Source organism: Pseudopodoces humilis, chromosome 5, assembly GCF_049639895.1.
Source record: "Pseudopodoces humilis isolate 2021_Gansu_Grassland_sample_001 chromosome 5, ASM4963989v1, whole genome shotgun sequence".
Lineage (NCBI taxonomy): Eukaryota > Metazoa > Chordata > Aves > Passeriformes > Paridae > Pseudopodoces > Pseudopodoces humilis.
In genome coordinates this window covers 46,292,913-46,320,478 of record NC_142204.1, presented here as the reverse complement: position 1 = coordinate 46,320,478, position 27,566 = coordinate 46,292,913, and the positions used below count along the sequence as shown (strand labels likewise).

Below are 27,566 nucleotides of genomic sequence, written 5' to 3'. Positions count from 1 at the left end.
AGACTGTGATGTCATTTAACTTACCCCTGGAAAGGAGAGTTTACATGTTAGAATCCTAAACAGAATCCCAGTATACATCACTGTCCTAGATACTGGAAAGCAGGTCTTAAAACTAAATGTGCAGTATTTTATATTTAAGAATCTGCTGTGGATTTGAACATCTGTGAGTTTACTGCTGTGACAGGAAATGTAATTTATCTGTTTCAAGAAAGGATTAATATTGAGCTAGGAATGGATGACCTCTACTGGGACAGATGCAAAAAGGTACTCAACCTTTTGTCATAACAGTATCTAACTTGTGCTCCTTGTGATACAGTGCATAAAACCAGAACAAAACAAAACACCTCGCACATCTTCAGATTTTTGTGGCTAGAAATTTCACTAGGAACAAACTTAAAACTATTTATCCTGATACAAAGTTAACATTTTCCCACTGTATGAGTTTTATGCTACACTGTGCACTACAAGGCTACTAACTGCTTCAACATGTCCCTAAATTTATGCACATGGGGGATCTTAGCCTAACTCCAACTGACTGCACTTACATGCAAAATCAAGCATGTTGGTTTTACGTTTATTTCACCTAATCTCCCCATTCTGATATCTGTAGCAGCTCCAGAAGGGCCTCAAATCAGTAAAGCAGCATGACCACAGCTCCTCTCACCACCTAGTGACCTGTACTAGCTGTCTACATTTGATCGACTTATGCTACTGAATGAAGAATATCTAATAAATATAAAGCAACAACTTCAGTTTCTTCACTGAATAATTACATGCTCAATAATGCAACAATACCATTGTTTGATAATATTCTAAAATAAAAGTCAGAATTTCTACAATAGCTAAGATAGATCATATCTCTGTGATAACTAAAATATTTCATGCCAGTAGCTACAGGACTAAGTGTTGCTTTAACATAAATAAACTTTAAACTGTTTTAATGCAATTCACCTTGACATTCTTTCATAGGAATGTTTGAACCTACAAACCTGCATTCAAGGAAAGCAAATGAAAACCTGGGTGATTTTTTCCTGTGGAATGAAAACAGACTTTACTGATCACAGTATTTGATTGAGAGAGTCAAATACAGAAAGAGCTTGTATATGGTGAGGCACTTAGAATAAGAATGTCACTACAGACTGTAAACTCCAAAAGAGTAAATCAGAACTAAAATAGAAGTAGCCGATTTTATCAAGCTTTTAATATAAAAATAAGATGCTGTGTAGCTAAAATTTATTATTTCATGTTTCATGTTACAATTAAGACATACTCTGAAAGCAAAGGTTTGCTAATTTATTATGCTACCATATGGTAGAGGGTGTTCTCATAGAGAAACCTGAAATGGTTTCTTAGGAATGCAGTTACCATTCATGGAAGGTATAGAATAAAAAATAAGGAGACTTGAGAATCATAAAAAAAATGCTATCAATAAATATGCATATATTAGTCCATTTCCACTATTCATATCATATATTTATGTGAAGAAACTAATAAATGATACATGCTACTCCCCACCATAGACATTCTAATTAACTACAGGGCATTAAAGTAGAAGATGACATATTGCTAATCAAATTATTTTTGTAAATGAAAATAGCCAGTCAGTTGGTACCTGAAACCCTGCCTCTTAGAAAATAAATTCAGCAGCATCTGAATATAGCATAACAGAAAAATGATTGAATGAGACCTCTGGAGCATAAGTCTACTCAAGGTCCAATGGGATTATCACTTCCGAGGTTGCTGGTGGAAATAAAGGTGCAGAATATCTCAAGGCATCTCATAATTTAGTTTTGGAGACACCAATTTATCCACACTGCAGGGCAATGAACCAGAAAATGTCTTAGAGCATCCTTCTGATTCAAATTCCAGGGTATTTTGTGCTTGGAATTGACAACATTTCAACATAAAGGGCAACATAATATGGCATTTTAAACCGATTGATTATATTCTTTATCCTCCTCTGCTTTTCCCCAACAGACATAACAAAGTTTATGCTGGTACATTATTTCAAAGTGTGTGGCCAATTGTAATAGAAAAAGAAGCAAAAAAGAATATTTTTCTCACATCTTTCTATATATCATCTTGTTCCCACTGTATTAAATCTTGTTTTAGTTACAGACATCCATGAGAGACTTTCCAGAGATTTTGCTGAGTTTAGATAAGACTGGACATGATTAATGTCACTCTTCAGCTGGATGCTCAGTGTAGGGGTATACTGTCTGTATCAGATTCCAAGCCCACACACAGAATTTTCCTCCAGTCTTCTCTGCTGTCATCCAGGAAGATAAAGAACTACTTCTGTTAACTCCCTCCCTGATAGCTAATAAGATCTTTTGCTTGCCTAAGGAATTAAAAAATGCATCTCAAGGAGTGAAAACAGAAAACAAGAACTGAATATCTAAGTGTTTGCACTGGATCTGATCTGGGCTCCATTTAACTCTGTGTTCTGACAAATGAGCAGGCAAGCACTGAATACCTCAAGGGAAGGTATAAAACAAAGCAGCCCTTTTATAGGTAAAAATTGACTAAAATTATGAGCGATATCCTTGTATATAAAAGTAGCATTGAATACTAAGTTTTGTTGGCTTTCTTTCATTATTTTAAGTTCTTTTTTTTTAAACTTTACCATGGTTACCTCCTTCTGTGACCTCTGACACATGGATCTCAGGTATTTAGTGCCATTTCTAATACCCTGTTATGCTGGAGACAAACATTTTGTCACAAATGTTTGTGGCAGGGATCCACAAAAGGGGTGACTCTTACCTCTTTTTTTTAAGTTCAGTTGATCTCCCCAGAAGTTTCTCCATTATTCATGGAAAATGTCATGTTATATATATATGTCACATAATATTTTACATATTTTATACATATAAAAGTGCCATGATTCTTATTAAAATGCTGCCTCTTTTTCTATTCTGTTTCTTGCTCACTCTACTTTACCTTCTGGCCACAGCTGTGGAGAGGATGTTTATGCTGTGCATGAAAATAACTACATAAATGTTCCAATGAATGTACTGTTGCTGTTGATCCCAGCCTTAAAGGTATATGTTAAGACCACTACTTAAGACAAGCCCAGTTACCTGTTTCACATATTTTCCAGGAATTCAAGTGACTATGTTAATGACTATGTTAATTATTTTTTCTAAGGTTATTACTTGGTATTTTTAAACCATAAGATTTAAAATGGTTTGTTTACTAATATTGCTGTTGGTTTTAAATGTTACACAAAGCCCCAGAGAACAAGTAAGCATGTATAATTCAGAGAAAAATAAGTACATAATTATTTTAGTATGAGGTAAAACTATCAAAGTGAAGTGTGACATTCTTTCCATGAAAATTGGTCATGCAAATTGATCAATACATTAATAGATTATTCAGTATATATTTCAAATGTAATCTGTTAGGTCAAAACAAGCAGTAGATATACAATGCAATCTTTCCAGATTTTCCAGCAACTTTTCCAGTATAAAGCAGAACCCAATGATACGCATGATTCCAAAGTAAGCTGCATATCCCCCAACACAAACATAATTAGAGAATCCAGTGAAAATTTGCAATGACTTATGGCACTGAAAATATTCAATATACATGAACTTTTACTTCTGTTGAATACAATTACAGAAGATGGAGATTTTGGCAAAGAAGAATTTATAACAACAAAGTCAAAAAAATGAATGAGGCAGCTGTTTGGTCCTGTATCACACTTGTGAGAAGGAGTTGTAGGGAGCACAGGCTCTCTGCCTCTGCTCAGGGGCTGTCTTTAATCCCAGTCCTTCTGTAAGTTACGGTATGGCCATGTGTGTGCCTAGACTTGTACCTTTGGATCTGTGGATACAACTTCCCACATAACCCCAGACCTGCCAGGAAATCCCTGGGCTGGCTGTGCTCTGCTGCACTGTGTGCTGCGTGGCTACACCTGCCCATGTGGGCATTGCCTCTGCCACACTTACTCTCAGGGGAGGGTTGTAAGCAGCAGCTTTCCCTTGCTGCTCCCTGACACAATATCAATGAAATAGGATTTTTTTAGTTATGATTATTTTTATTTGGGAGATGAAGAAAATTAAATTTTGGGGACACACGGACTTTTTCAAGGTGAAAGAAACCACCACAGCTAAAATAAGCCTTTAAAGCTCATGACTTTTAAAAGATTAAACTGAAGGCTGCAAACCATGCATTTATAACTAGTATTGTTTGCTGAAGACTTCAGGTAAATTTTGTCACAAGAATAATAAACTTGGCTGAGAAATCTCAGCTGTGAGGTTCAAAAAGGTCAATGGTAACAATGGATAACATGGATTGGAAAGAAAAGATTTTGCTAAGTCTTTTGTGTTTGTCCTACTTGGATATGAAGCAAGCAGAAAGGCAATACACAATATGAGAGAGAAAAACATATTTGTTGTTTTCTCTTTTTTTGTTGGTTATTTGTTTTGGTTTTGGTTTTTTTTTTTTTTGGAACCCACCCAGGAGAAAGGTAATTGTGCAATTAATTTTCATTTGTGTTATAGATCTCTTTTGGTTTTATGGACTGCAAATAAAAGGCCATAAAGATATTTATGCTCTTGGTATTTGCATGCGATGGGGCTGGCAATGCCTTTGTTCCTGGACAATATTTTAGCTCACAGCGTTTGCAGCATTCTGAGCTGACCAGCCACTGTATGTAATAAACAGCTAGGCCTGACCATGGCATTTGAATCTGGAATTTGAATAGCCATGCAGGTGTTCAGAGTCTTTTTTGATGAATTCCCTAATTAAACCTAGAGACTGCTTCCCAGTTCTGAAAGTAGTTCAGGGATTCAATTTTGAATTATTTGATTCCTCTCAAGGTTTGGGCTTATTAATTTTCTTATTTATACTTATCTCACCATTCACTGAGGAATATAGTGTGAAAACTGTGCAATACTTCTGGTCTTCACCTATTTAAAATACAAATTTTTGTGGTGGATCCAAAGAGCTCTTTCTGGGACGTAATGAGGTAAACAGAGAAAACAAGCATTTGGTGTGCAGCAGCAGTTTGGCCTTTTCTGACTTCATTTGGTTGCCTCTCACCAAGGTTAGGAGGAGGGATGTAGAGAGAATAAACTTGCAAGCTTCAAAAACTGTGTTAATATTCGAGGGAAACCCTTTCTTCACTAACGCCCAGGCTAATCAACTGTGAAGTACTGAAAGTACTAGTTGTGATCTTTTAAAGACTTTTTTCTTTACCTGTAAATTAGACTCAAGACTGTAAGAAAGAAGCATCGTTTGCCAACCCATCTCACTTCTCTAATGGGCAAATTTCTGAATACACTGGATATAGAAGTTAAACTTCATGCACATATGTATTCATTTCAAATCTCACAATAATCCTGATGCATAATTCTTCCTCGTTATTCCAGATGCATGCTTCTAAAAACATCTTTGTGACAAAAAGAGATTAAGAAGAATATAAACAAGCTCTAAGACTTGTATGGTGCAAGACTAAATGAGGATGACAAATGTCCTTATCCTACTTTTTCTCCCCTTTATTTAATTTGATAGAACAGCACCTGCAGCACCCTGCTACACCTTAAACAGCCTCAGAGCAAACCACAGAAAACAGTCTGAATTCACTATGCACCATATGGAAGTCTCCTGGCTAATCCACTTGCCATGAGGAACACATTACTTGTTTTACCACATCATGTTATGTATATGGTCCCCAGGGCTCACTTACCGGGGCCAGTTCTTTTTAATATCTTTAACAACAATCTGCACAAGGTTATCAAGTGCACCCTTGGTGAGTTTGCAGAAAACAGCAAGTTGGGTGGGAGTGTCAATCTGCTGGAGTGCAGGAAGGCTCTGCAGAGGAATTTGGACAGACCAATTGCATGAGGTTCAACAAGAACTGCTGAGTTCCACTCTTTGGTCACAACCACGTGCAGCATTACAGACTGAGGCAAAAGTGGCTGGAAAGCTGTTTGACAGAAAAGGATCTGTTTGGCAGGCAGCTGAACATGACCCATTAGCGTGCCCAGGTGTCCAAGAAGACCAATCATGGTCTAAATTAGCAATAGTGTGACCAGCAGGACCAGTGCAGAGATAGTCCCTCTGTACTCAAGGACGTACCTTGACTCCTGTGTTTAGTTCTGGGCCCCTTACTACAAGCAAGACATTGAGGTGCTGGAGTGTGTCCAGAGAGGGTAACACAGCTGGGGAGGAGTCTGAAGCACAAATGCAGGAGTGGCCAAGGGAGCTGGGGCTGCTTAGCCTAGAGAACAGCAGGCTCAGGGGAAACCTTATTGCACTCTACAACTACATGAAAGGAGGTTGTGAAGTGGTGGAGGTTGGTCTCCTCCCTGGCATAGTTAAGACAAGAGAAAACAGCCTCTAGATTTACCAGTGAAGGTCTAGATCGGATATTAGGAAAAATTTCTTCACCAGAAGGGTTGTCAAATACTGGTGCAGGCTGCACAGGGAAGCGGTTGAGTCACCATCCCCAGAGGTACTTAAAAGACGCATATGGTACTTGGGGCTGTAGTTTAGGGGTGGACTTGGCAGTGCTGGGTTAATGGCTGGACTCAATGAACTTCAGGCTCTTTTCCAACCTATTCTGTGATTCTACCCTTAGGAATTTTATCCTGGAAATCTTACAAGAGCTTCCTTCCTAGGCAGCTTTGGCACTGCTAAAGCTGGCCCTTATGAAAAATAGTTGCACTTTCAGGAGGTCAAATTTTTTATAAAGAGGTTTCCATAGTTCGTTCTTTGTCTCATTGCTAACTCATGGTACAACTCCTAAAACAAGGCTTCTTTCAGAAGTCCCCATTTTGATTATATTTTTTATATCAACCAGAAATACACATGCTAAATGCTTCTGGTATGTGCACTTTAAATTTTAATGAGATTTCGATGCCCCCAATCTTTAAGGATAATCCTGAATTAATCAGTGAATTCTTGAGGCAGGACCTACCTGTGGAGGTGGGCAAGGAAGGAACTCTTTGGCCAAACCTGGCAGGTAGTGATAAAGAGAGGATCTGCCCTGTCCACCCCCAGCCTGGGACTGATGGCCTCAGGCTGGGCTGAAATGGGGTTTTGGACCATGGACAAGAGTGGAAGGAGGCTCCAGCAGAGCTAAGAAACAAATCTTTCCAAAATGTATATTCTAAAATAACATTATATTTACTCCTACGTGTGACTTGTTTGTTTGGTGTTCCAAGTCCAATTGAAGAAGTGTGTTCAAGTTTTTTAAACTTACTTCTGTATGTAATTGAATTAAGACTTTATTCATTTATCTTAATGGGTGATTTCTTTGTTTGGCTTGATTTTTTCATTTTTTTTTTAACATGAGATACACTGCAGTGAGATGAAAACTAGCATCATAAATGTCACCATAGAAATGAGGTATGGATTACAATTCTAGGATATATTAGAATATTGGATTATCCAGATTCTTTCCTGTATGAGACAGACAATATTTATACTTTCTGGCTTAACAGGAGAAAAAAAGAAATTATACTGTAGCTTTTATGAACACTGAACTCGGGCCTGATAAAAATTTGGGGGGAGATATTAAAACTGAAGGATTTTTTTTGTTCCTAACTGAAGTGATATTAGAAAGCCAAACCCACCAGATTTAAGATTTTATCTTATTTTATGTAGAGAAAGAGACACGGGCAGAATAATTTATCAAACTAAGGTTCAGATGGCTGTATAAAGTTGAAACCGTAAATATATTTTTCTGACAAAAAGCAACCTTAATTTTCTTTCCCCACTTTGTTTCTAAAACAAGTGAAAAAATGAATCTTCACACTGCATTCTAGATTGATGCTTGTCATTGCACATCAGACTGTGATAAAAAACAATTGCAATAATAAATCACAAAATCGATCAAGCCTTGGTAGGGCAAAAAGCTAATGGATGCTGGACTGTTTTAGGAAATCTAAAAGAATATTAAATGAAGTTTGGAAAGAAAGCTTCTAAGAAAAGTAAGCTGCCACATTTTGTTGAATTTATTAGGATGTTGTTTGACCTCAGAAGTACTCAACATTTTAAATATTTGCTTTTTTTATGTCCAGTAAAATGATAAAAATATTATTTATCATATATTATCTGTGCTGCTTCTAATTTTCCTCTGATCTTAGTTCAAGGTCACATTAGAACAGAAACATTTCTTAAAATATTGTTTCCATGGTATAGAGTAGCATAAGATAAGTATTAGAATACATGCAGTGTACAGTAAAATATCATGTCCCTTCATTTCCAAAAGGACATACAGTTCATATATACAATTTAAAACATATACAATTTACAATGTTTTACAATTGCATGGGAGCTGTGAAGGATGGTTGATATACACATTTACTGCTGTGTGCAAAAGTTAATTCACAGTATGTTCAAATGAAAACATATGGACCTAGGTTTCTTCTGGATAACATTAGAACAAAGTCTTTCATTCCAATGACATGCAGCATAGCTCATTCCTGTTGTTCAAGGACAGTTCTGAGGAAGTTTTTACACTTTAGAATAGGAAATGCTTGAAAGACTTTGAAGGGTACTTTATTTATCTTACTTCACTTTATATTAAAACTTCACTTTATATTAAAATTGCTGAAAAAATGAGACATCCATAACTGAAAATTGAATTTCTGCTTTAAGAAGAGATGTTTTTTCTTCATGACAGTTTGGATTTTTCTTGGAAACATAAACCACTGCTTTGAATTTCCAGCCAGATGACCCATTAATTCCACAAAATTTAATATTATTTTAGTTTATTTTCGGTATCCTATTTCTTGGCAGATTGAAAATTCAAATTGGAGGAGTTTGGAAGTCTATTTAAATGTGTGATAAAACTTTAGAGAAAGGAGATCACATTTTTCCTCTTATAGTTAAAAAAATAGTTTAGCATCAGACACTTTTGAAGAAAATTGAAAGACTAAGATTTCTCAGATCCAGTTAGTAAAACAAGTTTAAATAGCCCACCAATCATGATGTACTTGCCGCCAAATTAGAGGGTCCCCAACAGAGTCACAAACTGTAGGATTCTGCCTGTTTGTGAGTCAGCTGCTACTGCCTTCCCCACAACCACTGCCACAGGTGGTAAGGGTAGAGGTGATGGAGCACAGAGATGTGCATGAGAAGTGCAGGTTACAGAATAAGAAACCTGATGATCCTTTAGGAAACATTAACATATAGAAGAGTGCATTTAGATCACAGTAAACTGGATTGGAGACAGACAATGCCAGAAACCTCACCCTGTAACCTAAAGAAAATATGCTTTGGATAAACTGGACATTTTAAATTACTGAACTATGTTGTATTATTATATAAGATAATGTATTATTGCTTCATTGTAATTTATTCTATTATTAGCATTATTCCTCAATTTTCCTGAAGGAGGAATTAAGGCCAGAAAAGAGGAAGAATTAATTCCTCATCTAGAGGAATCTGAGGGTATTGGAGAAGAGAAAATTATTCTGAAAGAAAAAAGAACCGTTCAAAAAATCCACAAGGTCATTACTAAAAAGGAGTGCTCTAATGATACAGTTAAAGAGATCAAGGACAAAAAGGTAGCTAGGTGTTCTAGTTGCCAGATGTTCAGTAGTAAGGCTGGCTGGATGTAGCAGAATGAAAGAGCTGAACCATTCCACTGTCTGACAGAGCTACAAATACGATGAAGTGTGTACAGTACCACATCTTTTCTTTTTCTCTGGAAATGTCAGACACTGCTAAGGTGTTGGCTAACAAAAGCACACTATATGGAGACCATGTGAATTCACAGTATTGCAGTGGGGAAGAAGCAAGTGGAAGTGCATGGGGAAGGGCAAAGCCCTTTTAGACCTTTCCTTAACCACCAGATCCAGACCCTTCAAGGAAAGCAGGTCTTTTCAGTTACTTAGGAGATTCAGATTTGATAAACATGCCTGTTGTGATAAATGTTTGTAGAGTTGGAAATTGGATTTAACCTATTAGCCCAGAAATGAACATACTGTGTGTTGGATTTGTATGATCAGGTTTGGTAGAGAGGAGGCTATGGGGCTGGCTTCTATGAGAAATTTCCAGAAGCTTCCTGTGTCTCAGAGGGCCAGTGCCAACTGTCTTGAAGATGGACCCACAACTGGCCAAGAACAAACCCACGAGCATTGGTAGCATCTCTGTGATAACGTAGTTAGGAAGTGCGGGAATACCCAGTGCATATCAGCAACTGCAGCCACAGAGGGGAGTGAAAATATGTGAGAGAGACAACTCTGCAGACACTCCCAGGTCAGAGAAGGAGGAGAGGGAGGAGGTGCTTGAGGCACGGGAGCAGAATATCCCTGCCTGTGGCAAAGACCACAGTAAGGCTGCTCCCCTGCAACCCATAGAGGCTCATGGTGGAGCAGAGATCCACGTGCAGCCCATGGAAGATGCCCACACAGAGCAGGTGGATACCCAAAGAAGGTGGTGACTCCAAGGGATGCCTGGAGGCTCCTGGCAGGACCTGTGGGGGAACCATGCTGGAGCAGATCATGAAAAACTGTAGCCAAAGGGAAGGACCTGGTTGGAGTTTGTGCTGGAGTGTCTCCCATAAGAAGGACACTCCAGGTGGAGGGGAAGAATGTGAGGAGTCCTTCATCTGAGGAGGGAAGAGAGGCAGAGACGTGTGACAGACTGCAGCCCCTGTTCCTGCCTGACCAAGGGCTGCTGCACGGGAGTGGGGAGAGAATTCAGGAGTGAAGCTGAGCCTGGGGAGAAGGGAGAAGTGGGGGAAAGATGTTTCAAGTTTTGGTTTTCTTTCTCATTACCTACTCTTGTCCCAAAGGCAATCTCATTACCTGGTGGCAGTGCCAAGTCACACACCCAGGCGAGGTATTTCTATTTGTTATTGTAGTTTGTGTAAAGTAGGGAGCTAGGTGGTAACTCAGAAAAACATAGATCTCAAATTATCAAAAATTTACACTATTTATGCATTAATACAGGCAAATTTATACATTTATACAGGCAAATCAATCACACAGGGCAAATACCCTGCTGCTGAAGGGACATGAAGGGCATTTGAGGGGGAGGTAGGTACTCCTCGTGTCGCTGAGGAGCCGTGAGGGTGTCTGAGGCACCCTCTCAGACATACGGGTACCCTGCATGTAACTGAGGGGGTGACAGATGCCCTGTGTGCCACGGAGGGGACATGAGGATCACTGAGGGGAAAGCTGGTTTGCCGCACGTCTCTGAAGGACGTGAGGGACGCTGGGGTAGTTGCAGATGCGCCGTGAGGGACACGGGGCGGATCTCTGCCGGGCGGATGGGTCAGCGTCATGGCATTCCCCTCTGCCATGCCGATTCCCTCTGCCACACCGATCCCCTATGCCACGCCACCGGGAATTCGAACTTGCTTTTGTCCCTTTGTGCTCTCTCAGCTGGCAGCCTGCGTGGGGTGACCGCCCCGTTAGTGGGGAGTGCCCCAGAACTGGAGAGAAGGAGCCTCCGAAGGCTTTAGGGACCCTGGCTTCCCTGTAAGTCAAGGCCAGTGCTCAGGATACGTTGCAATCCAGGCAGCAGCCTGAGCTCCTGTAAGCAGGGGACAGCCTCTTTGGCCGCTGCTATCCACGCCCAGTTTCATCCTCCCTGGGGACCTGGTTCCTGGCACTGCATGGGGACAGGTTCTGCCCCGGACGTCGCTGTGGTGAGTCAAGCTGAAGTTGGAGGGTTTTGTGGAGCTGGGGGGTCTCTAGGTGGTGCTTGAGGATCTACCTGTGGGGCTGTTGGGTCGTGTGATTCCCTTCAGGCGCAGGAACTGGAGCTTTTCAGGCCTGATTGTGTCATCGTCCATTGCCAGGAGCCGTGGGACGCTGAGGCAAGAGTGAGGAGAGGAGATAATTTTTGACTAACATTCTAATATCCATATGGTTTAAATACTATAATTTCTTATGTAATAACACTTCTTTGCATTGTGGTTTTATACTTCTAATTTCCTCTTCCTCTCCTTTGCAAGAGAATACTTTGCAGAATACTTTCTGTGAAGTAAGATGCCTGAGGATAGAAAGTATAATTTCAGAGAATTTAAAACCTACTTCAAACCTACTTCAAGTTTTGAGCCAAACGCAAATGAGAAATTACAAGGAAACCTGTCTTCCAGTCAACCAGGTGTTCAATTAAAAAGAGGGTTACCAAGATGAATGTGTGTGCTTGTGTATCTGTGTGTATATGTATCAGTGCATATATTTTATACATATATTTTAGTATTTGTAAACCAGTAATTAACAATTAATAAGGCTGTTTTACAGTTTTGTTATACTAACTGAAGTTCAAAACCAGAAAATATTTTAGGAATGTCTAAGCCTTGTGAAAAAGCCAAATATTTTTCTGGTACTTTGGTTACCCTAATGAACTGGAAGTTACTGAGGTTTATTTAAATAATTTGTGACCTGCGACTGCAATTATTAAGCAGAATAAAGTGTGCATAAAGCAAGTTTCAAGGGATTGAGCCTGTCTGAAATGGAAAGGAAATTTTTTTACTTAAGACTTTGGCTCGGTGGTGTTTAAAATGTATTTATCTCTGCACACAGACATTAAATGACCCATGAATGAAGTTTGATTTTCATACTGAAGGTGGAGGAGGATCTTGCTGTGCTAGTCATGCACTCCACACTATCTTGTATTGCCCGAGGAGGTAGGTGTCAGTTGCATACATACTCTTGAACATCCAGCTATGAATCACTTAAATGATCAAAATTATTAACCTCAACATTTAAATGTCTAATGGCTCAAGACTTTTTTAAAGCCAGTAAGTGTTTAAAGTACTTTCACAAAGTGGCTGTCTCATTCTTTAGGCATTATTCTGTTGCAATGGGGAACAAAGAGACACGGACCCCCTTATGCATCCAAAGGAGATTGCTTTGGTGTAGAAATCACCCCCTTTTTATACCTTTAATCTCAACCAGGCAAAACCAAAACTTAAGAGAAGAAGGGCACCCTTTGGCTGGCTCAGCTGCAGTCTGCTGTCCATGAGTCGTATCTCTCACCCCCCAACCAACTTCCAACTGTCCAGCCTGCAGCTGTGCCTTCCCACAGGGCCTGCTGGTGAACATAAGCCGTAACAACTTTAACAATTATAATGCCATATCCCACATTATTTTTTTAACAGATCTCCCAAACAGCAGGTGGACTGGTAAATGGGAAAGCAGTTTGTATTTGCCAGGATGGTAACAAAACTCAGTTTTCTAAAGGAACTTTCAGGTGTGGTTATGTGACAGCAGTTCTGAGGGATTCAGGGGCCCAACACAATGTGTTAAAGAGCAGCCTCCTCCAGTACTTGCATCTTAATGCTCAGGAAAACAGGTGACCAAGGTTTGATGCAAAGAGGCAGTATCGAGGAGCTGGAAGCAAGATAGACACTAATACTTGACATTACATCTGGAATATTGTGTCCAGTTTTGAGCCCCACAAGTGAAGGACAACTACAAACTAGTGCAATTTCAGTGGAGGCTCCAACCTCTTGGAAGCTGGAGCACTCACCCAGAGAGACTGAGATTCTAGTCTTGTTCAGCATGAAAAGAGGCATCTTCAGGGATACATAACAGCAGTCTGCTAGTATGTAGGTGGATGTTATTAAGAAGAGCGGACCAGAAACCATAAGCCTACTGAAGCAGGAAAACAAGACATTGGTCATAAATTACAGCAACAAAAGTACAAATGTGTATTAGAACAAAAAGAAATCACTATGATGATAATTAAGCGTTGTGACAGTGTCCTGGGAGATTGTTCTTGGAGTTTACAAAAACTGATTAGTCCAGTCTAAATTCAAGATTGATTCTGTTTTGATCAGACAGATGTACTGGAGTACTCCCATGTTGCCTTCCAAAAATAATGACTGTGATTTTGTAATTGAAAATCTATTTACACGTAACCTAAAAGTAACCCAAGAAATGGGTGACAGATTTCAAATGTCATTTAGAAAATCCGGAGATTAAGTTCCCTGTAAGTCATCACCTATTAATCCATGTCCAGACTTCTGCTAATGACATTCTGCACTGCTTTTGTCTGCATTATCTTGGTTCATGCTTTGGAAAAAGGAGTTAAGATCTCCTAATGCTAACAGGCATGCATTCCAAATAGATGTGTTCATTAAACTGAGAGTGCTTGGCCACTTACAGCATCAGGTTAGGAGTAGGCAACATCATTTTAATACTGTTTTTTATATACTTTATATACTTTATATACTTTTATAATTTTTTATATACTATGGTTCATATGCTGTTCATATGTTCATATGTACCTTAGTTATCCCAAATTAAGAAGGCAGAAGAGTTGAGTTTGTCTTTGCTTGGTTTCTGAAATTTTCTTTTTTGAGGAAAAAAGAAAAGAAAAAATCAGGGCATAAAAAGAGCTACTTATTTTTCTTCTGCCCCTACACAGAGGATCTCATTCCTTTATTTGTGCAGAGATGTGAGGGTGGAGAGAGAATTGAGATCTTAACTGGGGCAGTGATTTTGAGAAGAGTGGGAATTAGCCAATATTTTGAACAGAGATAATGTTTCAGTGTATAATTAAAACAAACTTTCAGCTACAGTAGAGCATAAATTGGAGTTTTTATTAATTTGTTTGTTTCTTGTGGGGTGTTTTTGTTGGGTTTGTTGTTTTGTTTTTTTCAGCTTAGTTCTGTTCATTTGTTGGTTGCTTGCTTATTTAAATCTCCTGGCTCTATTTTTGATTTAATTTCAAGTTCATACAAAATTAACATGCTGGGTTTTTGCATCCAAAAACTTTTTAATTTGGGTTAGAATTTAATTTTTTGAATGTAAAGATGAAAGTAATTTCACCCAAGAACTGACACATTTCAAACTTGTTCATACAACAGTGGTAGAGAAGTGCATAAGTGAAAATGGACTTTAAGAGTTTGTAATTAGTAACAACTTCATGGCTGGGTTTGTCACTGGAAAGCTTGATCAGGAACTATGCTATTTTGCATTTCAGTGTCACGTGTTAATGGCAGTGAAGTTGAGTGTAGATAACTAAAGTCTTTAACAAAAAGTCATTAACAGATGCTAAATTGTTCAGGCTGAACCTTTGTGAATGAATGCCAGCTTTAAACAGAAAAGAGTTCTGTCTTTCTGTTCTTATCTTTTCTAGCTATTTCTGTGATAAAAATTTAAATTGCTTGGACACACCTTCCCAAAATATAAAAACACACCTCACAGTCAAAGAAACAGAAAATGTGTTCAGTGAAGCAAATTCTTAAAAATTAATCTTTAAGTTTTTAGCACAAATATTTCTCAGCAATTTCCCATCATTAGTGCTCAGTTGTTGAAATAAAGAAGACCAGCTAATGCAAGACCAAAACTACCCAGTTTAGAAAATACTAAAGGGACAATGAGTTATGGGAAATATTTGTCATGTTTCAAAGTTATTTTTGACTGTGTGGTCAGATGCTGCTGACTTATTAACCAAAACGATTAAGTCCTCAAATGTAAGGAACTTAAGTAGCATGATAGGCTAAACAAACTTGAATACTAAGGTGAATTCCAACACTGATGCAAGATCAGCAAATACAAATGCTGTCATCCTGTGTGGTAAATTATCAGAATTGTATAGTGTTGCTTGAAGATGGTGAAAAATTGATGAGACTGGTTGAAAAAAACATGAGCTGTTACTCTTATCCTACATCTGGCTGGATTAGGGCCTAACAACTGATTGTTGTCTGGAGTGAGGTGGAGGTCTCAAGCCTGGTGCTGTTTCAGTGAGACACAGAGTAGCACCTTGTGATAAATAGACACCTTTTGTTCGCCTAAACATATAGATACGATGCTTTGTTTGCAAAACTGAGCCCTGCGAAATCAGGATAAGGTTGAAGGCTGCTGACGCTTGTATAATCATTTACAGCCTTGCGAGCTTTCTTGAATTCCAGAAAGTTACCAAGATAAACCTTAAAAGGAAACAGCGAAGGAAGGTCAAAAGGATAGAACTGAGGAAGACTCTTGATCTTCATCCCGCGACCACCAGAAGGCAGAAAAAGACCCCCTAGCAACTGAAGACACATGCGCAGAGACACCCGAGAAAGGACACGTAACCCGGAAGCCATACCACTTAAAAGGGGGAACACGGAAATTGGCAGCGCGGCAGTTGGCGGAGCGGAGACTCCTGTCACCCAGCGCTGATTTTTGCTTATTGCTTGCTTGCTATAATTAATAAAATTTTCTTTAATTGAATCATATCACTCTCTTGAGTGCATTCATAACAACCTGGCCTCTGTACCAGCTAATAGCCACATACTCTTCACTGAGAAAAACAAGCCTAGTTATGAATCTGCTTCATTAAGGAGATAAGAATGAACTCAGAGACCCTCTGATGAAGGCCTAACCGCCTTTACTGCCACCTCAGTAGTGGAGGACCAAAGCATTTATTCTACCTTACTTGTCAACTATGGAGAGCTGGGTTCTTTTTAGCTGCAAGTTAATTTTTCCTCCAGGAGTCACTATCAGATCCAGCACCGAGAAACTGAACATATAAGGAAATTCAAAAAAAATAGAATTTTTTTCTTGCAAAAGTCTCATACAACATTCAGATTTTATGACATTTCAAATAAAAGTTTATATTTCTTTTTAAAGTTGAAAATATTTTTGCAGTGGAAAATATGTCCCATGTAATAACAATTTTAAATCGTTCAAGAACTGCATTTTTCATTACCATGAAAATAATTGTAAAAATAAGGCATCTTATCATGAATTTTCATAAATTTTGCTGTTGATATTTAAATGGTAGTTTAGCAGTTTTTGCAACTGCTGCTCTGAAGTGCATAATAAATTTTGTAAGAGACAGAAGTGCTTTGGTGGTAACTGGGAGACACAACATTTTTGAACTGATTTGTGTTTCTTTATTCATAGGATGATTACAGCATGCATGGTGTTGGATTCACTGGTGTTTCTTACCTGCACGTCAGAAATCAGTTTTCAACAGAGTTGATTTCACTTTTGCAGACCACATACATAGTGAAACCTTGGTTCACTGCCAAGACAATGCCAGGTTTTTTCAGGAATTGTTGCTCTAAATAGGCGTATTGATTTCAGCGGTATTTAAGAGGCATAGAACATTTATCCTTGATCAAACCAGTAGCTTAAATTTAATTACTCTCTTCCTGCTGAAAACGTATAACCTAAAAGTTAAATACCCTATCTTCCTCTTTTCTTTTTTTGTTAAATGTGCTCAATACCGTTGAACCCATCTTCTGCATGTTTGATCTGTAAACAGATGAATATAAAATGGACTTAATAAATCACTAGTGACAGGTTGAAGAGAAACCTGCAGTTGTTATTAGCTGAATGCTAAATGAATATGGTTAAACATATAAAAGGGATTTGTTAATGAGGTTGTATTGTTGCTCTGACCTGCTTGTAACCTTTGCCATTCTTGTGTAAATTTTAATAAAAATGTAGCACTGGCTATGTCACATTAAAATCAAAACAATCAAACTGCAGTCAGTTTGCCTTTTTTGCTGGTGTTTACCTGGTTTGTATGTGCTTCTTTTTTTCTTAACTCAAGTGAAGCCAAACTTCAAAACTTACATGTGTCTTTGGAGACACAGCAACTTCTGCTGCTGCAAACAGGCAGAAGGGGATTTAGCCCCAGTTTTAATTACCTAAAGTTGGCACACCCGAAGGGTACAATGCCCAAGTTCCCATTTCACTAAATGGAAATATAGACACAACTCAGTCACACAGGTCCAGCCCCAATCTTTCCATAAAGATGCAAGTCTTTTGCTCCTCCTGTCTTTTTTTCTCCAATTCTGTGCAAATGTCTCAGATATCATGAGGGCATTTCACAAACCTTTAGATGATAGCATTCGGACAAAGATCTCAACCTAATGTAAGGAGAGCTTGAGCATTAGGTGAATGTGCTCCTCACATAAACACCTCAATTTTATGTCATTTATATGAACTGATTCTCTCTTCTTGACGTCAAAGCTGTTTTGCCTTGGATTTCAGTTCTTAAACTCCAAGATGTGTTTTATCATGAGGTCTGTCAGCTGAGAACAACTTATAAAAATATTTTTGTGCCAAAATTCTGTTCAAAGAAATAGTGGCAGGTGAAGATCATCTTGCCCAAAAGTCAATTCCTTTTCAAGATTTGTAGGTTTTTTCATATTTTGAATACTGGACAAAAGAATCTGCATTTTTTTCAGACATCATTTAAATCCTAATTGATCCTGTTTCTCTTCTGCTTTTTTGAGTATGGGAAAGTAGGGTAGGAGAGAGCAAGTAATTTCTTGATTAGAAAAATGACCTTACGAACAACACATCAAACAGGTACCTGCACTACCACCTCTACAGAGTGTTCTAATGATAGGACATCAAGTGAGAAAGTAAAATTTATCATGATCAATGTCCACGAAATCTTAAAGGCAGAGATATTCTCACTGAACTTTCTTATCAAAGCATTAACTTTCCAAACTTCATTCCTTATTATTAACACACCATGCTCCTGGGTAGTTCCAAGACAAGGAAGCTGGGGATGTTACACCTGGAGAAAAGGAGACTCAGGGGTGACCTTATCACTCTCTACAACTTCTTGAAGGGTGGTTGTGGTCAGCTGGGGGTTGATCTCTTTCTCCAGGCAGCATCTAACAGAATGAGAGGACACAGTCTCATGCTGCATAAAGGGAAATTTAGGTTGGATATTAGGAAAAAGTTTTTCACAGAAAGAGTGATAAAGTACTGGAATGGTCTGTCCGGGGAGGTGGTGGAGTCACCATCCCTGGATGTGTTTAAAAAAAGACTGGATATGGCACTCAGTGCCATGGTCTAGTTGAGGTGTTAGGGCATGGGTTGGACTCGATGATCTTAAAGGTCTCTTCTAGACTAGTCCTTCTGTGAAGACGGGTTCTTTGACTAATGTTGAAAAGTGTTTCAGCATTGGACAGAATCTCTGCAAATTGCATTGACATTCTTCTGTATTATCTGCCTCATATTTTCCTTCTTCTGACTAGAAATCCACTTCAAACAAGTCTCGTACAAATATTTCTTTACTGATGTTAGGTCGCAACCAGCTATTTAACAAGTTATTGCAGTTACAGGATTAAATCATGTTTCACATATCCAGAAAGATGCCTCTTTTGAAAGTTGACATAAAGCTTCTCATATGTAACCTCCTTGTATTACAGGGGAAAATAGGCTTTGAAAACTGACTAAGAAGTTTTTCAATAGAGGCAGTAATGAAGCATGTCGTTCTTTGACTGTCCATTTAATATCTGAATTGTGATGTTACATTTTCCCGTGTCAAGTTTCTTACATTCTTCTATTACAGCATTTTAAGCTATCTTCTGTGTTCCTTTCTGGGATTCTGCCAGTTTTGTATGCAGTAATTTGGCCAGTTAATAAGAAGTGCTGATTGCCTGTCTGTCCTCTGCTCTTGGCCTCTGTGTAAACTCCAAAAAACACTTCACCTCACAGCAGCTGATAAGTTAAACCAATGACTGTGACCTTGTACAGGCTCTGTGGAAATTCAGTATTTTACAGTCTTGCTTTTCTGACTGATCTTGTAAATGTTCAGTAGCTCTCCAAATTTTGAGTGGGAGAAAAGGAATGGAACAAATGGACAAGAATGAATCCTTATATTCTGATACATAATAATTATGGGTGCATAAGTTTTATTTTCTTTGAATCGAAGACGTAATCTTACAAAGTCAAATTTCAAAAAAACCAAAAAAGTGTAGTAAAATGTTTAAAATCGTGTTCTATATTGGATCAGCTCTACCTTTGAGGAAATCTATTTTCCTTTTCACTTTTCTAGAGGTTCCATTTAGCTGCTCAGCATTCAGTTTTAGTTATACCTATCTCTTTCAGATTACATAAAAATATGTAAGCATCCTAACCAAATATGCATCGAGTCCAAAATTCTTTTACTATGACTCAGTTTTTTTGACATATATAACACTGATGTGAAATACTAGAAATCAGAATCTTAGTACTGGAGACTAAATTTGCTCTTATTTTTACTCAGATGTACTTTTTTCTCGACTCATCTGTGTGGAAAAATGTATCCACATGTCTTGCAACATGCAAGTATCTGTCTTTCAACAATAGTTTGCATCAACCTGTTGAATATTTGAGAGCAGCAGGAGAACACATTAATACAGACTTAAACATCTTAGCTTTACATAATACAACCTTTTTCTGAGTAATTCATTGAGTTACCAAGCAGGGACAATGCCATATGACTCACGTGACTAATGTAAAACATTAGCAGTAAATGGTAAATGGTTGAAGCAAACAGTTGGCAGGCACTCAGATGCTAAAAGGCAGAAGTTGAATACGTTCAGTTGGGGTAGACTTTTGCAGTTAAAGTACAGCAAGCAAGGAATATGACAGAAAGCAACATTATGCCAATGAATGAAATGTTAATTAACTATCTTTTGGAAGAATTTCAAAACCAAAATAGTCATACTTTCAGCATTCAGAGGTGTCTGCTCTAGCAGACTTGCCTTTAATTTCTAAATTAAAATTCACCTTTAATTTCTAGCTAACTGTTGGTGTTGGGTAAAATTTGACTCAAAAAAAATTAATGGCAAGATTATTTAGATAATTCTCAGTTCCTGGAAAAGATGACTTATTTTCACTGGCAATATGTAGTTTTACTAGCAATGTATCTGCAAATTTATTTTTCTCACTAGTAGCCATTGCAGACATTCACCAGTTATTTGGGTTTCACATAACGAAATAGGATAAGTAGCTCTTAAATAATTATTCAACCGACTGGAGATGATGCTGCTGAAATATTCAGTCAGCACAGCATTAAAACCGGGGACAAATTTATTGTAAGCTCCGTATCTGTCATTTTGCTATGTGACTAAAGGACCCATAAATTGAAGACATAATAATAATAAAGACTTTGATAAATGTGGTTTGGGGAAAAGGGAAAATTATTCCCTTTAAGGGGAGTTTGTTTGCTCAGTGAATATGCCAACTATTTTGAGCAAAGAGAAAGATGGCAGTTATCTATCTTAGCCTTTTATAAAGTCTTGCATTACTCTCACATTTCAGAAATTAAATCAGCAGCAAAGTCACTAAAATACTTCAGAGAGTTTCTAATACTCTTGGTTTGAGAAAGGAGCAGAAAAGCCAAAACCTTTTCCTAGATTACTGTCACCTCATCTCTAAAAAAATGAAAATATTTTGTTCCAATTCTTTTTCCTACCATGCCTTTCACTATGTCCTAAACTTCAAAAGTAAAAATTAAAACTTTTGCAAATTTCAACAAAACTGAATGTAGGAAGAGAAAACTGCAGGGCTGACTGATAGAACAGTCACAAGAAAATTTCATACCCTGTTCCGCATAACAATCCATACAGAGGGTAAATTTTTTAGGAACAGATAAACTTACCTTCTTAAATTCAAGCCTGAGCCAGTCAATCACAAGCCGAATCAAGATAGTTTCCAAAGTGCTGCATTTTCTGGTTTATACCTCTTACAAAACAAACTCTCTTCCCTTTCCTGAATTAGTAATTAAGTGTCTGAAATTTGAAACCCAGAAAGGGAAAAACAGTCATGAGTCTGTTCCCTTTTTCAGTTTTTCTAGAAGCTGCATGGATTTAAGTGCAACATTTAGGCTGCCCTTCAAAAAATCCAAATGCTGGTGTGTTTATGACATCTATTCTTACATAAATTACTCTTAGTGCTTTAATTTCCCAAGCTTGAATTTCCAGGTTCATCTTTCAAGTGTTGGAGATTCTCATGTCTTTGTCTGCAATTCTGAGCACTCGCACTATCAGATCTCTTTTACTTGAATGAGGATCTGTGCTTTGATTAAATCACCTTTGACCTCTGCAGATGTGCTAAATTGATTGAATTCTTTAAGCCTCAGATAATAAGACTTTTTCTGATTCCCAGAACCCTTTTATGTCCATTCTTTGAGCTATCTTCAGTATTTTCATATTTGTCTGGATGTAGACACTGGCAGTAGACAATCCTGGCAGATTGTCTACTAAGTCAAAATTATTTCCTTACTTTGACAGTCTTCTCTCACATGGACAATGCCTTCTGCTTCAGTAGGAGACTAAAATGTTGCAATAAGGAGATTCACTGATGATTTCAGGTAGCTTTCTGAATAATTACTTTCTGAGGTAATGTCCTCTTCTGTAGGCATAGATCTAGTTGTCTCCTTCACTACTATCCATAATGAAGTCTGTAAAAATACATGTTGGTAGGTTGTGACCATTTCTTTTTATGACTGGGGTAACTGATCACTTGTCCTCATTAGTTCCAATTCCACACCTAAGTACGTCTAGCATACAGTTCATAACACAGTCTAATTCATACATTTAATAAAAATTTCTGTGTGGAATCCCAGTCAAAACAGCTCCAATTACTGATCCCTTTACACTTAGAAATACTAGGTTTAATCAGCCTTTAATGTGGTTTTAAGCTTTTTATTATTTTCTACAAGTTTTTAATCAAGACATGGTATGATTCGATGACAAAAACCACTTTATTAACGCAGAAATTTCTCACACTGAGCTGTATTCCTTATAATAAATACGTAACTAACAGAGGCATTTCTGTGAAACTGAATCTGATGTAATTTGTTGCATGTCTGACCTACTTTTAGTTACCAATATGAATGCATACTTTGCATTGTAGTTCTCTGATCTCTTTGTTGATAAAAAGTTAACTTAATGCAGCTGAATTTAACAAGAAAAAAAGGTTACTGGTTTTACTGGAAAGAATTTCCCTTATGCCTTGTAAATTTATTTGTCCAAAGAGTCAAACTTTAAGTTATAGTGGATCTAGTCCAGTGCCATTATCACACAGGCTTGGTAAGAAAAGGCCAATAGCAGCATATCTCTTACAGGGGAAAGCATACTAGAGGAACAGGCAAGGCAGCTTAGCAGTTCAAGAAGTGTATAAATTAGCCTCATGGTAACTCAAGAGCTCTGCAGGGCTGTAAACATAAATGCCTCCTGCAGTTTTAGGTGCCAAGCTGTTTGTTACTGGGTGTTAAAAAATAGCCCACATCATGTCAAAACAAGATAAGCCTACTCTTCATAAAGTAATGTTACATACACAAACATGCATATATCCAAACACCCACAACCTGCTGGAGAGTTTCTGAACAAAACAATGCACATAAGCACATACAGATACTGTGGTCATCCCAGGTTTTCTCATGGACTGAGCCTTGTTTAGTGACTGAGCTAGAGACATAGGGATCAAATTTGTAGGTTCCAGTTACTTTTTCTGTGTCTATTCAGGACATGAGTTTTGAGTATTATATAGCAGATAATGAAAAGGCAGAAGGATTTAACTCACTTGAGTAATCCTATTTCCTAACATTCATTATCAGTAACTTCACAGCTGCTGTATGGCTTACTTATTAAAATAAAAATTAGGAGGAGAAATCTGTTGATGTCAGATTTATTCTGAGTAGCAAGACTTACCACTGACATATCTAGGTAATTAGAGGGGGCCTTTTACAGAAGGTTAGAACTCAAATATTATACAGTTTATTGCTTGTCATGCTGAAATGAGTCTTGGCCAGCGCAAGGAATTTTCTCAGTAATGTTCTGCACTGATATTATGATACTATGCAGAGATGTTTGAATAGTTTCTTTCTTTGGAGTCCTCTTCTTTTCTCCAGATAATTATCTTCCTTTATTCTGTCTGTCCTGAAGTGCCAGTTCAGTGATTGATCCTTAACTAAGAATAAACAGATGAATGGTTAGAAAGAGCCACACTTTTTTCAGGGGAAACATGTAGGTGAGTACAAATTTCTGAACAGGTATGATATCAGGCATATACTTACATATTTTACTGATTTGGAAGTAGCATCATCAGTTATGTAATTTATTTTTCTTTCATTCTTCTTTTTTCTGAGAAAAAATTGCTTTTTAAAAAAATTATATACTCCATAGACCTATCTAGTTGTCCTTCTGGAAAGAAGAAGAAAGAAATCTGAATTGATTCAGCATAAGTTTCTTTGCTGTGTATTACTCACTCTTCTGAGAGTGATGTCCTGAAGAATAAAGGTCTCCAAGGTCCTTCGTCCTAGACAGACATATGAACAAAATATGGGAGGTATGAACAAAGTACTTGCAGGAAGAACAATCTCCAGTCATGCTAGAGGTGATACCTTGTCCAAACACAGTCCTATGGATGGCTTTATGGAAAGGCTATTTAGCCTCAAGCTAAGTTTGTCACTGATCTTTGCATTTGCACAAAAAACATTAAAGTGGGTGCAACAAAGCCTCCCTCATCTCCCATGGTGCTATGTTTATATCTGACAGGCAGGTGCCATTCTCTCTGTGTATATTCAACTATGTCACTTACTGGTGTTTACAAAGTAAAGTGTATAGATGACAAGGAGAACATCTTTGTTATTTAGGTAATCAAAAAACTGCATTATAATGCTTTCACCAGGCTGATTTCCTTCCTCCAGGATAACAGAACATTTGTCACCAGCAGGATTTAGACAGGTTTTTATAAAAAATACGAAACTTAAAATTTAATCATCTTTCTTCAGTGAGCATCTAATTCCTACTGCAAAAGAGAAGAAAATTATAAACCAGCAAAATGCTTTGTTTTCCTGGAGGGAAGAGTATAATAGAGTGGACTTGGTATGGTAATAGAATTTTCTCCAATATATAACTCCTGCATGTCCCCTGTGGTTCTATAAAAACATTCCTAAAGAGTGTTTCAGTAAACAAAATAAGAGAATGGTAATGAAAACTGAATTAGTGATCATTTGGACAGCCAGCTGTTTTGGGTTAATGTGCATGCCAGTTTTTGGGGATATTCCTTCTGGTTTATTTGAACATACTTAGTTTGCCATCCTGTCAGATGTTTGCAGTCTAGTATACAACAAAAACCACCAGTGTGCTGTGAGTGTTTTTGGACTGCAGTTCAGCATCCTCACAGCTGACCCACAGCATGCAATATCTGATAATGACTGATTTGTCTTAAATGTGTTCATTAAAAGGATGGAATTTTTCTCTTATTAGTCTCTTCATTGACTGCTGTTTAGCAAAAAGAAATTTAGTGTTTTGAATTAGCAAGGCTTGGGGTAGTGAGTTGGGAGTAATGTTCTTTTGGTATAAATCTTCTGATCAGGTTAACTCAAGCTTGTTTTCAAATAACATAAATGAAAGTTACATGGAAATATTTCTTAATATGACATTTTTTCTGATCCAAACAGAAATGTGTAACATCTGTTACCACAGAAAAAAAAGGCTGATGTTGAAGAGGTGTGGTTTTATTTAACTGCAAATGTTCAGGACTTTTAAGGGTTCATTTAGTACTTTCCATGTAGGAAAGTGCTTTTAAGTCAAAGACAGAAGCAGTGATATAGTTCCTAACATGAAGTAACGGATACAAAAATAAAAATTTTTGTGATAGGCCAAAGAGGGACAGCATTTCACTAATAATTTCCCTTTCCACTCCACAGAGTATGTCAGAAACCACACATGATCTCACAAAGTAGACATACAGAAATAAATATGTTAATAAACACATCTTTTATACATTTTGACTCATGGACATTAAGGATTAGGTTGGTTGCAAAATAGTAAAGTTCGATATCTTCAAGTGTATTCCAGAGCTGAGCTACATAACTGCCAATGAAGAATTATGAACTTACATGATCTGTGCTGAAACTTCTGCACTGTGTTGTCCTGGTTAAGATGTCTGGCTCCTGGATTTGCCAAACACCATATGTATATTCATGTTCTCTCTACAAAGATAGAAATTGGATTCCTTTTGAACGTAGTGATATTCATTAAAAGAGCTCCTTCTTACATCATGATGAGCTGTAGTTTAGAGATATTTTCTCCTGCAAATGAAACAGACCATTTTTCTATAACAACAGAGAGAATATTACACAAAATGGTCCACTATGCACCAATGCAGGAGAACACAGTATAGACTGCAATAAGAGGAGTATCTCTGCACCTTAATCAATGCATCAAAAGAGATGATGGATGTGAAGTATTGTCAATTCTATATCTCTAATGTCTTTCCAGTATATTTTTTTTTTAAGTAAGGCATATACATCCTACAACATATAAACTTATATATTAGAGTGGAAATTTAACAATGGCAGAGGAGCATAAAATGTGAACAAACTGATTTTGAAAGTATGTTCATAATTAGGAAGGATAGACTGACTTCAGGAGAAAGCAAAATCCAACACAATAAACCCCAAGTAATTAAAGAGTTATTTTCTGTGAGAAAGGGGCACCTGGAAATAATTCTTGTCAATAATATTTAAATCTATATTAAATTAAGCTTTAATATTTTCTGTAAAATTCCAAGTACAACAACAAAAACCACAATGCAATATTAAGTTCTTAAGCTGTTGTATTATTTTTCAGAAGAAAAGGCAATGATTCCTTTTACAGTTGTGACTGTAATAGTGAAGCTATTTGTGGGCTTCTCATTAACAGAGCAATAAAGTGTATAGAATTTACTCCTCTGGATTACCAAATACCTGTGCCGGCAAACAGACTTCACATATGTACTGATACAGTGATCTATGTTGAGCAGTGAGCATATACTTATGGGTTATTGAAGAATGACTGCAGAACTGCCTTTCTGGGCCATGGCCATGAAATAGGGTGTGTTGACATGTGACATTTCAAGGGTTGCTTACCCTTCGTGTTAATCCATACCCACCTGTTAGCTCACTCACTACCTACAGCAAATGATGGACACAGCTGACAAAGCCACTTTGGAATCTTGTTTCTGACAAGGAGCACATCTTTCAGCTTATTGGCTACTTCGAAATTCTTAGGATGATGCCTAGCATTGCTTTGATTAAGGCCAAATCACATGTTTCTGAGCAGTTCCTCAGCACCAATCAGGAATTGCCACTGATCAGGCTATTTTGCACATGACTGCTCTCTGCTGTAGCTCGTGAAATGTTGATGATAAAAACACAGGCCTTGTGCTGCTACTTGTTCCAGTGTCTAACATTGTCAAAGGCTTCGAGGCTGTTTGGGATCATGAATGTATCTCAAACCAAAGTGCATATGGCCTGATACCAAGTCAAGAATTTAGTCATTTCTATTTGAGTCTAAAGCTGCTTTCCTGTGTACTGTTCTATGTGGCTTCAAGTGAAGTCATTAGGGACTGACAAGCAAGCAGAGATCTGTCTAACCTGAGAGAGGAATGTCTTTAGGCAAAAAAAAAAAAATGAAAAAGAAAAGGGAATTCTTCCATAACCCCATTTATTGGAGGTTATGGAAGAATTCCATGGAGGCACAAAACTGGTGAACTCCCAGACACCGATATTTTACTGCCCAGTGGCTAGCCTCATTACACTCCATTTCTGTTGGGGATTATTTCATTCCACATGATTCCCTGGAGCACACACTCTCACTCATATGCTCTTGCAGAATGAAAATGGTAGCCAGATGAAAGGGGAAGCTCCTGGGGCCCTTGCCACCTGACACCTATCCCAAATTTAGCCTCTCTTTTCAGCTGAAATAATTAACTAGCTGGGGACATTTTAGTGCCTTTTCATCACAAAGGTGTTTATATATAACATGTTTGTTTATATATAACTTGTATACCTTGAGTAATTCTATACTGAGAAGCAAATAAAAATTTTCTGTGAAATGTTACACTGCTCTCCAAGGGATTTGGTTCAGAACAGAT

The 27,566-nt window shown here is 37.7% G+C and overlaps 1 long non-coding RNA gene across 4 annotated transcripts; it reads right to left on the bottom strand.

The window, feature by feature from the left end:
• Positions 1-22,012: 22,012 nt before the first annotated feature.
• LOC148184342 (uncharacterized) lies at positions 22,013-26,504 on the bottom strand. Of its 4 annotated transcripts, XR_015772570.1 has the most exons (6): positions 26,398-26,477; positions 25,549-25,641; positions 23,911-23,960; positions 23,719-23,785; positions 23,354-23,612; positions 22,013-22,101 (listed from the first exon to the last, which is right to left on the bottom strand). It is a non-coding gene; the product is annotated as an uncharacterized LOC148184342 (long non-coding RNA). The 4 variants fall into 4 exon arrangements; XR_015772569.1 differs by lacking the exon at positions 22,013-22,101 and having other exon boundaries at positions 22,509-23,612; XR_015772571.1 differs by lacking the exons at positions 22,013-22,101; positions 23,911-23,960 and having other exon boundaries at positions 22,509-23,612; positions 23,719-23,845; positions 25,549-25,740; positions 26,398-26,504.
• Positions 26,505-27,566: the final 1,062 nt, after the last annotated feature.